General features: G+C 40.1%; 1 protein-coding gene across 1 annotated transcript in view; it reads right to left on the reverse strand.

The window, feature by feature from the left end:
- C33H7orf50 (chromosome 33 C7orf50 homolog) overlaps positions 1-14,627 on the reverse strand; it is a 135,132-nt gene that overhangs the window by 12,712 nt on the left and 107,793 nt on the right. The window lies entirely within an intron of this gene.

Below are 14,627 nucleotides of genomic sequence, written 5' to 3' on the forward strand. Positions count from 1 at the left end.
GACTCTGTTTATCTCCCAACTCCAATTCCTGGGGACAGTTAATATATTTATACTGATATTCTCAAATCCAGTTTGGAAGCTAATTAAATTATGACTCAGATAAAGATTTTCCTTATTTTCCTGGAAGAGAAGAAGTGATACTAATGGAGCTCTTTTGCCAGAAGAAAACTTTCTAAAATCGTCAACAGATTTTAGAATCAGTGCCACATTTTTGGTTGAAAATCCTGGCACCATTTCTCAATCTGTGGTTTAAAAACAATTTTTAATATATTCTTCCATCTGGTTTAGACCAGCATAATGACTAAAGACTTGCGAAAAGGCGAGGGGAGGAAGCTTTTATTTTTCATCTTTTTAAATTTAGGAATCACACATGCAGGAAGAAATAAACTTGCTTTTTAGTGTCCCATTTTTGTCCTGATGTCAAATATAAGGACAGATTGTATCTGATTGTGTCTGTACAGCACACTACACAGGTCACAGAATTTTCTTAGAAAGTATTTATAAAGCAAAAGGAAAGGGCCTTTGTGCCTTAAAGCAAAGCTTTGATTACATCTACATAAAATGTTTATCACAGTGTATCTTTTATTATATGTACTTTTATCACTTGCCATTATTTGTAACGTTTGATATTGTGTTTGCATCCTGAAGCTTCAGCCAAGCTAGAAATCCCCTTCCTCCCCCACTATAGGCACTGTTCAAACGCAACATGAGATGTTTCCTTGAAGAGCTTCGAGTATAAACAGATGAGACAGATGATAAGTGGAAAGGAAAGTTGACCCAGAAAATTGTAACAATGCTTCAAAATCATACAGCAGGTCATCAGGAGAGCTCCTATCTCTTATATATGGTACAATACACGTAGGGTATCTTACTGTGATTCAACTTGTCAACTTTTCATAGACACCAACCCACCTGCAAATGCCAAGAGCGTTCCACTGCGAAAAAAAACTTTACAATTTTTTTTTTAATTATTTTTCAAGTACAGTTATTTAGTTGCTGTATCTGTATTACCCTGCCTGCAGCAAAATTGCATTTTGATCTGAAAATATATATTCAGCAGTAATAATATGCTGAGAACTTTCTGTTGTTTTCAGTAATAACAAAAAGGTCAGCAGTAGGCTTGAAAGCCCACAGCTAATGTTACTATATTATTACGCTAAATGTGCTTTTTATTTTACATACATTCAGAAAAGGAAGGCAAAGCAGGAGTTGACTTATCACAGAAGAAGAATAAAAACCAGAATTCGAGCCCTTCACAGCCAATTTGTTCTGCTCCTGCAAGGAATATACAACTAAGTGCTATCCCAATGCTGTGCTGAAGTCCCATCTCCTCTCCAGATGTCCATCTTTTCTTGCACTTAATTCTGGTCACACTGATGCCCAGACCAGAAATAAGGCAAAGAGAAAATGGAAACAACTGTTATGCCTCCCTCCCATGACGAACATCCTGGGGGGTATGAGGGGATAAAGAGGGCCCCATAGTCTGTATGAAAATCATGTAAGAAGCCAGCTGCAAGTAAAATAATTTTCAAAAGCTGGCAACAATCCATTTATATAAATGCTTTCTGATGATCAGATGTGGGATATGCTACCAGACCCAGGAAAAAAAAATACAGTCACTTCTCTTCTGCCTTACCGTTACACCACATAAAGTCCAACTGTGGTACAGAATACTCCTGCCAAGGCATGGATTCAAGCTAAGTTGCAACCAGTAGCTCATTTTCATTGCTTTTTTTTTAAAAAAAAAATTTAAATCAGCTTTTAGAACTTTGAAAGGTTCCCCCCCCAATCATCTCAAAGAAGAAAAGAGTAATAGACAAGATTAAACAATTAAGAACAAATGAAAAAAATTCTTAATCTTAAACTAATTGTTGCATTTCAAAGGAGGGATTTGAAGAGCATGTAGATTGAAATCAGGCTGAAATCACTGCTTGTGACTCTGTAATTCCATGTTGTTGGGAGAAGACTAAGTTCTGGAGTAGTTCTCAGCTAGAGCAAATAATCACTGGATTTCACTGCTCACCAGCATAAGCAATGCAAGTCCTTTCAAGCCAGATCTAGAAGATTCAATTCTATTGTTCAGTGCCACAAAACTACAACAGTAACACCTAGTCATGGATATACAGCTCGCGGAGCATTAATGTACCCTAATCTTGCTCTGGGTATCAATACAAAAAATTCTATAGTTTCAGCACTGCTGGGTCATACGTATACTAGCCAGACTTAGAATATTACAATGTTAATTAAAGAATAATTAGACAAGCTACAAAAAGCTGCTATGAGAAGTCAAATATTTACTAATGTAATTTTAAAAGTCTGAAAAATTTTAAGGCCTATCTCAAAGCTAGCAATGATTAAATTTAATGAGAAAACACCAGAAATGTATGAAAGCGTCATGGTTTTCCGCACAGTGATGGTGAAAGAAAATGGTGGAAGAGAAACCAACTTCATGTGAAAATTCATCAGTGAAAGTTTTTGAGGAGGGATGAAGAACTGACCACTTGGAGAAGGATTTGAATACTGAAGATGTTGGCTGATCGATTTTGCTTTGAACCAGCCAGGATGCCAAAGTGCCAATTTATTGCTCAGTATACCGAGTTGAAAGTTTGTGTTATTTACTTATTATGCACGGGCTATTTCAGGAAGCCCTGAAGCTGCAAAGTGAAGCTGGCACCCTATGAAGGTGTCTAATCCAGCTGGACTGCTGATGAGCAACGCTGCTGAAAATGCGTTGCTTTTTTGTAACCAGATGTCTCTCATTTAATTTCAGGTTGGGTGTTTCTGCACTCTTTCTACCTTTGCAAATACCTCGTGGACTTCCATAGCCAGCAAGATCAGATGTGCATTTCCGCAGTTCCAAGCTCCAGAGTAACATTTGACTATAATACGAAAAAGAAACGCGCTCTCATTATGCTAACGAGATGCCCACCTGCGCTAAGTCCCCGCACCATGCATATTCTTCCCGTTTGACTCTCAACACCCAGGACATCTAGCCCCAGTTGCATGGAGCCCAGCTGGCCTCCTTTCCTCCCCACAAGATCCAAATCCTGCTCCTGAAGACTTCCCAACAGGGCTTCCCCGCATCCTTGAGGAACGGGAGCTGCTTAGACCGCGGAGCGCGGTGTCACTGAACTTGAGGGATGCAAAAGGGGTGCAACCCCCGCACTGCGACCTGGAGGACGGCCAGTGCCAGCAGCATCTGTGAAGAAGTACCTCCCGTGTCCTCTCCTCCCTTGACAAGCAGAGATACTCACGCTGACAAACAGCTGGCCTCAAATCAACCCCATCCGTTGGGGTATCCAGGGGCTCTAGCCGAAGCCTCCAGGCAAGGAGAAATCCCTCCCTCAAAGGCAAGCGGAACCTGGAGCCTGTGCTGCAGGACTGGCCCCATACCTTTCTTTTCCACAGGCTGGCCTGTTCTGGTGACGATGTTCTGTAGGCACACAGAAGTCATTCTGGATTGTCAAATTCTTACCTAGCCCCTTTACGTACCTGAGTTCTCTTAGGACATTACTGAAGAACAGGTATTTATTAATTTGGATACCAGCCCTAGAGGCGCAGTTACAGAAATTACATTTGCGGGCTTCTTTTTTTTTTAAATGAAATCCAAGTATTTTTATTGCTGGCTAATTAGGCGTAGCTCATCTTTGTTACAGGAAGCCCCGCACAGCCCTCTTCAAATAACGCACCACGCAGACATCTTACAGCGCATCTGAGAGGATACCACATTGAGGGTTATTCTGGACCAACAGCAAGAACCTATATATAAGGGTTTTGTTGTTTTTTTTTTAAAAAAAAAAAAGACCCATCAACCATCCTTGTCATTTTTTACATCCCAATTTCGACATCTGGTGGCTGCATTCATTAAGAAGTAAAGCAGAGGCAGAAGGAGAGAGAGTGTTACAGCCTCCTGGCCATTTGAATCTCCTAAGTTGTAACGTTACAGAATTATTTACTCTTCTTTTTGCAGAAGAGTTCTAAAGAGGGACAAGCCAATGAAAATATCAAGATCAACCTAAAAGCGCATACCCGTTGACAGCCCACTTGCATTTTCTTGCTTTAGCTGATATGTCAGGTATCTCTCATTGCATAATAAAAACTGCCGCTGCACTACGGCATTCAGGACAGCATCAGATCCTCCTCTTCTAATATCCTGTCACGTGCATTGCACTATTAAGGTTTTAAGTAATCTACACTTAAAGAAACTGATCTGCCAATTACTGCTTCCTGCAGATGGCTCTCATTCCAATTCAATTTTATTCATATAAAAGTAATTACTGATACCTTTTTGGGCATCATCATATTAATAAATGTGTGGAGCAGGAGACAAGTTTTATTAAGGATCCAGTTTTATTATTTCAAAAATATTGCTTGTTATTCTAACTCTGGCTAGGAAGCCTTGATGGCTCCCTGGAGCTAATTGATTAATAATCATTGCCAACTGCATTTTAAATTTTAATTTTGGCTTTGGCTGACTAGACTAAATGATTCCCTAGAGCTATGAAACTACTCGCCACTATTTTGATTATTTGGGCATTGGATGAATAGTTTGAATGTGTTTGAGGAAGTGAGCAGCAGTGTTAATTCTCCTAGGTCTAAATTTTATGACACAGAGAAAACATAAACCCTTCCTTTTGCATTTTTGCCATGGAGAAGATGGGTGAGTACAAAATGCCTTTTCTCAGATCCAGAAGATGGGTTAAGGATGGGATGCCTGGGCTCAGAGCCAGGCGCTAGGCAAGGAGTTTGGAGAGGTGGGGGAAAGCAGGCTTCAGAGGCTGGGACGAAAAAGCTGTGCCTCACGCTCCTTCAACGAAGCCTCACCGCAAACGAAATTTTACTAATATAAAGTAAATAATCCCTGCAATCTGCTTTTAGTTTAAAAATATCAAGAGGTAGATTGTTGTAATAGTTATATGTGAAGCGGGTAATTTTAATTATTCTGGTTTTATTTGGCCTGAATAGTGCACAAGTTTTCCTCACGACAAATGGAAAAGGTCGAAGCGATTGTGTGAAGTGTTGAGCACTCACAACTTCAGTGAGAAATGAAGGTGTCTAGTTACTGTCAGGATACGGTCCTGAAGCAGACTGGCCTGTTATTAATGACTTCTGCTTCTGAATCCCCCTAATATATCTCACAAGGTTTCTAAAAGTCATTTCAGATGAAATAATATCTTAAAACTGCTTAATTATTCAATTAGATGCAATCTCTTTTGTGTAATACTATGGACAGATGAAAGCTGGATCTCAGCGAGAAATATCTAATGGCTACATTTAATAAACTGTTAAGAAAATTCATTTATACTAAATTTTATTTTACTGGAAATGAGAGTCATTAAGAAAGGATGCATTAAATTTTCTTAACTAGGTTTGGAAATAAAGATGTTATTTTACAGGGAAGAGAATCAGGCAAAGAAACCTTAACTATTTCTGCCCCAATATTTATGCGGTTAACACACATAATCTAGTTTTCCCCATCTGAGGAAGCACTTTACAGCACAATGGTTAATTACCACTAATACAATTTATAGCTGTGACAACATATATGTGAAAATTTATGAGGAATCTTAAAAACCTTACTGAAAAAATTATAAACAAATAAAAGCAAACTAAACTTTGAAAAAAACCAATTCACCAAGAATGCATGGGAAGCCTCCTCAGGCACGTGAGAACGAGCCGTCTTAGGAGCCACCAATCTCATCTGATACAAGATCACATGCAGGAGAAAAATCTTATATATGTGACTGAGAATAATGAAAGTGCTGGCTGGCTAACTCGGGAATTTTTGTTCCTAGTTTTATCAGCAGCAATAAGATGGAACAAAGCTGCTCTGGTCATTTGCAGCAATACCACAAAGGACCACAACTGCAAGGAGACCCCAACCATGGAAGACAGAAATCTCTCCCAAAGTAGCTAAAAGGCTTTGGAATACTAACCCATACATTGCATTCCCACCCTGAGATTAGTAGAGTTGCTAGTGGCCTTTAGGAATGTCTCGAGACGCCACTACAGAAAAAAAATCCAGGCAAACTCCTCTTTCAAAATAAGGAATTGAGAGAAATCCTCCAGGTCTGTTGGGACGAGACATTGGTATAGGGCCAAAGAAAACAAGAGCTTGTGTTCAGATGAGAAGAAAGCTATGTCTAGTTTCCCTTATGTCACTTGCTTGAAAGGAGACCTTTGGATAGTACAAGGACTTGGGTGAGTGACAAACTTCATCACTGTTTAATTTATCCATCTGAAAAACAGAGTAATAGAACAATTTCTCAAAAGCTGTCATAACAAGAGTGAATAAATTAGCGTCAAAATATTTTTCATTTACTTTGTCAAAATACAGTCATGATATGCTATCAGGAAAGGTATTATGGAAAAGCAAATTACCATTACTATGACGGGGAGAAGATAGAGAAAATATTTTTTAAAAAACAAAAATTAAAATCCCTTTAAAGATGGGGCTGGTTAGTCGATAACATATTTTTCAGCTGATCCTGTAAATGATAGATGTCAGATGAAAGGATTTGTGAGTTCATGTTAATGATGCTATTAAATACAGTATTTCCCTATGAGAAAGTTTGAACCACATGCCCAAGTAAATATTTTGACAGCTTTGTTTCACACTGAAAAAAGGGTAGAAGTGCAAAGAGACAGAGAATTTCAAAGTAAATCACTCTGCAGCTTTTACTGAAATATGCTTTGAGATGTGTACTTGTGACCTTCCATAAAATTAATTCAAAGATTTAGAAAGATGAATTATTTGATTTGGAGCCATAAAGCAGGATTAGAATTTGCTAATCTACTTGTCCCTTTTTGTTAAATTTAGTGACCATTTATGGTTATGGAAATTACAAGAAGAAATCTCTTTCCTCCGCCATAAACTAAATAGGACAATGAGCAAATTTAGAAAGATAGAACAGCTACTGACTCTGACTGAGACAAATTCAGCACGGACACGAGCTTCCCTTGCTTCCTCCTCTTAAGCCACACCTTAGCGCTAAGCAAAGGGTTAAGAAAGCTACTCCAAAACCATTCCCTGTAGAAAGAAGTTTATTAATAACTAAACCATAAGAGGTTTGGTTCAGGGAAAGTTGTGCTAGTCCAGCTGCTTTTCCAAAGCTCAGCTGAATGAGTTGCATCATAAGCGTTTACTAATTTGGCTGGGAAATCATGCAATCGTTGATGTTTCTAAAACTTCCTACTTCTGAATGAGTTGAAAATACCACAGAAATATCTGCAACATCTGAGAACTTCCACATATAACTAAGCTTAAAAGTCTTAGAACCTGACATTTCAGTATCTTCAAAACAATCACCTGTTTTGTCTCTAGAAACCAGAGTCCAGCAAGCTAGAAATGCCAAAATACATTCAAAAACACTTGTAAGTACCTAGGATCTTGATGACTTGATACACCACTATGGAGAGGACTTGCTAGAAATGACTGACATTATATAAAAAAAAAAGTAATTCTGTCCATCTGGAGCATTTCCAGGGTAGTATTACAGATACCCAGAATATATTCCTACGGTTCATTTTCTTCCCAGAAATTCGTGGTAAAAATAGCTAAGATTGGCTCTGAGCTACTTAAAGTTGTTTTTTGTTCTTACTTTTGGTTGCTGTGTTTAGAATTATGTAGTAAATAATACTATTATTTGTCAGCATTAACTTTAACTGACAAGTTTCTCTTCAGTAACAGCTAAAGAAGCCTCGGTGCCCGCTCTGGCATTGGAAGCGGTGTAACTTATAAACGACCTCTGTGCAGTGCCTGAGCTCATTTGCAGAGAGCCGTGACTTCTTAATTCAGGCTCATCTGGGTGTTGACCTGGTTATTCAGCTTCCAGAGTCGAGTCAGTAGTTCTGCACAGCGCTGTGCCGTGCAGGCACCTTCTGCTGCTCAGCACCGGCGCAGACATCTCTTTCACCATCTGCATTGCAAAGCTGGACTTGCATGGAAGAGTTGCAGACCAAAATTGTTGCCTTCCTTTTTTTGGTGAGTCTTCGTCAGGCAAAGCCTGGATCTCTCAGTCTGGATAGCTGTAATATTTATAGCTGGAAAAAGAGATGAGATCTACATAAGGAACAGTAATCTGCATGAACTCACTAAGAGTAAGATGTTAATGTGCTTCTTGCGCAGCAGTGAAATTGTTGTACTAGAAGCATAAAAAGAAGCTAACCCACCAAGAAGTTAATAACGGTTTAAAAGCAATTCCTGCACAATATGACATCCTGTGGATGTCACGCGGGGGTTAGAAAAACACAGGCATGGCTCCAACATATCACTTGCCATCAAGACACAGAAAAGTGAATCCAGAAGTCAATGAGTGTATCATAGGGACTGAAAATCATCGAGTTGGGCTGCCGTCAGACATCTTGATTAAACAGGCAAAAGCTGTATGCTGCTATTACCGAGACTGTAACGTGACATCCACAGAATCCTAAATGCATAGTTGGACTAATCAGATGATAACGAGGACACTAACATCTGGAAATATATATCATAAAGCCAACTCTGAAACAGCAGAGTATCTGACTTGCTGCAGCCAGGCTGAAGTAGAATGAGAAGCACTGTCCCTTTTACAGTCAGTGAAAAATTTATTATGGCTGTAGTTGTCATGTTCATGCCAATGCTGTCATTAACACAAAACTGAATAGTTTGGGGGGAGGAAAAAAAGTAAAGTATTTTAGTGTGCAGCAAATTAAATGTGAAATCGCAATGCGCTATGGCTCAAAGATGAATCCAGCGTCGTTGCCCATCATAAACCAAGCCAGAGTGACAGGGAGCAGGAAGGAATCACAGCCTCTCGGTCCCTTCTGCGTGAAGCTGGAAGGTGCCTCCAGTAAAACAGCGTGCTTGCTTCCAGGTCTCGCCTTTCCAGAACGATCACAGACACAGGAGTTCAAAGAAGAGCAATAGAACACATCAGTGTCTGGAAGGACTAGCAACAGATGAAGGATTACAGATGTACTGCTTCACCAAAGGGGCAGTGAGATTGAGAAAACGAGTAACAGCCACGTGAAGGATGTAAACAGCAGGACAGGGAGAAGTCATTTACAAAATGTGGGGCAATACAACGATCTAGAAAATCTTGCTGAATAACAGATCCAACACAGCAGAACAATTTTTCTGCTTCATATACCCTAACAGCAGGCTTTGCCTTCTGCAGAAGATAATAAGCTTGAGTATCTTTACGGAATAGCCCTACGCAGCACCAAATCTGTAGAGTGAACAGGACCTCTCCACCTACACCACATCCCCCCCCCCCCCCCCAAGAATAACTGCTGGCATACCGGCACCCTAAAAATAGGAAGGTGTGGGCATTGCAACTGAGAGCTTTGTAGAGTTTCTGAGTAACGCCGGGGCTGCTAGGGAACTGCAAACAAACTGAGGTGGCTTCATCAGATGCCATGGGGTACTTAAGTTACACAAGGGAGTGTAGGATAATAAGGTAACTCTCTCTTAATAAGACAAGACTACTTTTCTCTGCCACAGAGACAGTGGCTTCCTTTAAAATGAGGAAGATCTGTCCAACTATTAACCTCAATTAGAAAACATTCAGTTTAACAGACACGCTGATTTAGGTCAAGGAGAGGAATCCCACTTAGAGGCAGGTCAGGCCCTGGTAGAAGTTAAAAGCCAAGCAACACAGAAAGCTGGAGAAGTACTAAAACAAATTCACTGATCTCTAGAATATTAGGAAACATGCAAGCCCTTGAAATCAGATGGTAGCAAGTGCCTGCCAGAGTTCATATAAAACAGCGACAGAACAACACCAAATGCAAATTTATGCTGTATGTGACTCTCTGGATTCATGAGGCTTCTTATGGAACTAATTAATTACATCCATAGTTAATGCTTGCCCCAGAACCTTTAACCAATAGTCCTATGATTATTAAAGCAAAACTAGCCTCCATCGCTATTCCCCTAATCTTCAAGGAAAAGCTGCTCTTTCAAGACACCTTAAAGCCCCACTTGTTGAAGGGAATTCAGCAACATTTCTGTGTCTAATTACAATGGTTTCTCTTAAGTTCACATACTGGTTTTGCTACTGGCTAATTGAGATTTATCACTTGAGCAGCTCTCCAATATTTTATGAAATTCAAGATGACTGATGAGCTTTTTATATATGCTGCACCTCCCTATCAGGAAGGAAACTGATTCTCCATCCCGGAGGGTGGGGGAAGGAGAAATGTCACTAAGTGCTAATGTTAGTTGCTATCAAACCGAAGGAGTCTGTCTCTGGAGGAAGAAAAAAAAAAATCTGCGTATGTTTAGATTTCTAGTGCTTCAGTTACTCTTAATATCTAAAAGCTTAAGCCATCGATGGTGAAACATCAACACCAGTGCCAAGTTTGAAGTTAATAAAGATTAAGGCCAGCAGCAATGAGAGTGACTTAAATAAGTTCAGAACCAAACATCAAAAGTCATCACAGACCGCGGCTAAACAAATACTTAACCTGTGAAAGGTAAAACAGCTTCAAAACGGTATGGATCAACAAAGTAAACTAAATCTGACACAAGCCCACTCGATGTACTTTAAATTTAGAAACTGTTTTTCAACGTTAATGAGTGTGGTTGTATTTGCGCAGAAGCTCTCCCAATAGAGTCACTTGGCCCCAAATGCGGTAGGATGAATGGTTTTGTGATTTACTGAAGGGCCACCGTCATCTCAGCTGTTTGGCCACAAACCTCAAATGCTGCTGCCCTCTTTACAGCCCAGCAAAAAGCATCTCCCAGTTCCTTCAAAAATCAGAAACTTCTTAGATGCTAACACAAAGTGAACTCTATGCTACCTGTTAATGCTCTTCTCCAGTTGGCCTCTGCTCCGGTAGGAGTGAAAACTGGATATATTTTATACATGTTATTTTTATTAATATCATATATATCTATATAATATAGATAATATAATATATTACATATATTTAAAAATATCAAAGTATCGAAATAAATGCTTACAGCAACACAGCTCAGATTTCTGTATTCTTTGAAAGGAAGAACAATGTTTCAGCTTTAAAATCTCCCATGCTTGGCAGCGTTTGTAGTAAAGTCTGACCGGGGACTGGGATCTGTTTCCATCCTGCAAACACAGCAGATAAACAACCGCCCTGGGTTGTACACTGCTTTCAGCAGTACTGCCACTGCGCTCAGCAAAAAACACCTTGCGTTCTGCAGAGTCAGACTATTTCCCCACTGGATGGGCAATTCTGACTGTCTCTCACTTTCGTATTTCTGTAATGTCCCCTCGCTTTGCATTACTCTTGTAAGCATCTTTTTTTCTTTAAAGAAGTCTCTGACATTCTCTGAATCTCACCTAAATTTAAATTAGGGTTGAGGACAGTAAGATCTATAAAGAAAACTGAAAAGACAATGCCTTGGGAAACATTCTGGTGACATATATTACTACTATAACATAAATCATTACAGAAAGAAAACAAATGTACTCCAGCAGCTTATTTTTTAAATTTTAACATGTGATAAATAATATTGCAGGGCTTAGGTAATTCACGGCAATATCCAGATAACAATATTACCTATTACTTCTACTTCAGATGATATCAATCTTGTAATTCCACAGACTTTTAGTGACATCTTTTCAGATCTCTGTCTATTCCTTTGATGGGTGATGGAGAAAACCATATGTGCAGATCCATATAGCAATGAACTTTCTAAGCCAAACACAAGAACAGAAGCGTTTCTAGGAGAGAGTGGCTTGCCAAGACAAACAAGTTCTGCCAACATTTTAACACCACAGAAGGTCAGTTAGGTTATAATTAAGTCTAATTACCATTCTCATGAATTGCAACAACTTTTCACATGAAGGCGCTTAGTGCTCAGAAAAGGATGAATTTTTATTTTATATTTTCCAAGCAGCACAGTAATGAGACATTCTAATCTTGGCTTTAAACCTGAATCACCACTTACCATCATAAAGAAAAAAGGCTTGTCATCATTAAAAGGAAGAGATTTGTGCAGTTTATTGAACCACTAATACTTCCTCACTCCTGCTTTTCCCTATTCCTCTGCAGTAATTTTACAGGTTTTTTTCTCTTCTGTTCAGTAGCACTCCGATTTTTTTCATTATTACACATTTTCTTTTTTCCTTCTCACAGTTTCATAACCTTTCTGCTTCCTTTTTTGCTTTAGCTCCCTATTTTTAATCCTCTGTATAACTTCAGATCTTCCTCTCTGCTCCCCCAGCAAGCTGGAGAATCTGATGTAGTAGACTTTCTTCTGTTTCCCCAGGCATGCTGTGATTGCTGCGTTAGACAGAACAGCACTGGGAAACGGCCTGAGCTTATCCCATCGAGGGAAAAGCTGAGATAAAAATCGGTGAAGCAAAGACATTTTTTTCTCGCCCTTTCTTTTTCCCAACAGGCCAGTAGAAAGCGAGAGAGGAAAAAACCAGGAGCCATTTGGCTGCTTCTCCTCTATCAGGAGTGCAAAACCTGGCGCATGCTTGTCCTGGTCTCATTCAAATGAGAAAGCCGCTGAAAAGCCTGGGCTATCAAGGTCACCCCGCTCACGGGGGAAACCCTTCAGCACCCTCAGGTCTAGCTGGGGGCTGCGGTTTGCTAGCTGGCATCAACCGCCGCTGCCTGTGGCCATCCCATACCCATGGGGAAAAAAGCACCTCTCAATTGCTAGGGTGGTCCTCCCTCCCATAAAACGATCATTTGACCTCTCTGGAGGCTGGCAAAGCATCAGGGGCCATTTGGTTTTAGACTCAAATAACGCACCTGGAAAATGGGAAGAACTGGTCAGCTTGTAGCACGGAGGTTTACAAAGACCCCCCGGCATCGGCAGCGCTATCAAAGGCAGCCACGTGCCTCCGTCCGCCGCCGCTCCTCGCGCGAAGCATCGCTCCGACTCTAGCGCCGTTGCTGCGATGCCGCTCCTAAAGCCGTCAGGAAGGGCAGTACGCAATTAGCCTGGTCCTGCCCCCCGCACCCTGCATGCCTTACTCCCTCTCGTCCCTGCTCTCCTCATTAACTCATCTCCACTAAAAGGAGGAGGCACGGCTTTGTGAAAGTCACCTTGTGCCTCGGCGAAGAGAGGAGCGCTGCCTGTGGGCTGCCTGCTACTTCCATTTTAGTTTTTAAACGGAACATAGAAGGCTGTCGCAGAAGCAGGGCTTTCTAAGCACAGGAACCCCCACAAAACAGTAACTGTTATTCACTATGTTTTATTTCCTCCAAGTAAAAATTTTGTTATTTCTCCCTGACCTTACTGCTTGAAACAGAAATTTATTCTCCTGGCGAAGAATTCCACATACCAGAAAAGATGATTCTGCACTCTGAGGGAACTACTACCTCTTAAAATACGAATGACTTACAAAATTAGTTTAATTTTCCCTTGCACATCAAAAGTCTAGGTGTGTTACAAAATATCTTTCACTGAATGCTTTCTAACATTTTTCTTTAAAAGTTATCGAACAAAATTTCACTAAAACAAATCCAGTATTTTCCTGTCATAGGCTAAAGCCTGATAGAGTTGTGCTCTCACACTGCGAATAGTCTCTTAATAAATAAAAATGTCAGTTTTAGTTATCATACGGTACTTCAAGTTCCACCTGTCCTACAGGAGATTCACATGCCATCAGGGAATTAAGATGCCACTTCACTTAGCAACCCTTATGTCATGCAAGGCTTTTTATTGTAGGTGGGTCAAAACATAAATCCACAGCACCCTTTTGTTTACTTCCAATTATATTAATCTCTCGCATCGCTGAGATTAACTTATCCTCCCACATATTATTCACACCTGTAGCCCTACAAAAACATGTAGACTGAAATCCTTAACCCACTAAAGTTGCTGGGGATTTTGCAGTGGACTTCCAGAGCTCGGATTTTAGTTTCCTTTCCCCAGCTAATGTATTATTTCTTTGATTACTTTAAATCCAGTTGTTTCTTTTTCCAATCTTGCTGGGTTGAAAACACGTCTGAGGTGTAAAACAATTAAGCAGTTTTTCTGTAATTCACAATGGTGCAAGATGGTTCCAGCACATTTGAGGCTAGAATGGTGTCTACGGTTATGTTTGCTTGGCAGTTCAGCATCTTAGAACTATCCCTGTTAAGTCTATAAAATTCAAATTGTCTGTTGCTGAAATAAACCCTCACAACCTACTGCTGTATATATAGCCCTTGGACTCTGTGTGAGACCAAATGACATTGCAGGTTTACTATTTCAAGGTAATTTGGTATAGGTTAAGTGAAACTCTAGAGTCAAATTGGTTCAAATATTAGTTCAAATGTAGTTTCACATTCTCTCACCTAAGAAGGCAAAAATCCATACAGATAACAGTGGAACATCGAGCAAAAACCCATAGCTTGTTCCTTTGCTTTCCAAACCGTTATCCAGAGATCCACCACTTAGTAGAACACATACCAGAGTATAGTCTGAGCAGATGGTTCAAAGCTAACTGTCAATCCGTTTGCAGTTCAAAACAGTGGTGAACTACTCCAGCTGTTTTCCAGATCAAAAATATTATTGTCATTTTGCTATCGCTGCGTGCTGAGGGTTATGTAACAAAAATGCACATGTCCCTCTGCCTGGAATGCAATTAATTTCCTCCCTCCCCACTGAGAGTGGTAAGTAACAATTCAGACAGTCTGGATGCTTCAGTTTTGAGCATGGC

This window comes from Accipiter gentilis, chromosome 33, assembly GCF_929443795.1.
Source record: "Accipiter gentilis chromosome 33, bAccGen1.1, whole genome shotgun sequence".
Classification (NCBI taxonomy): domain Eukaryota; kingdom Metazoa; phylum Chordata; class Aves; order Accipitriformes; family Accipitridae; genus Astur; species Astur gentilis.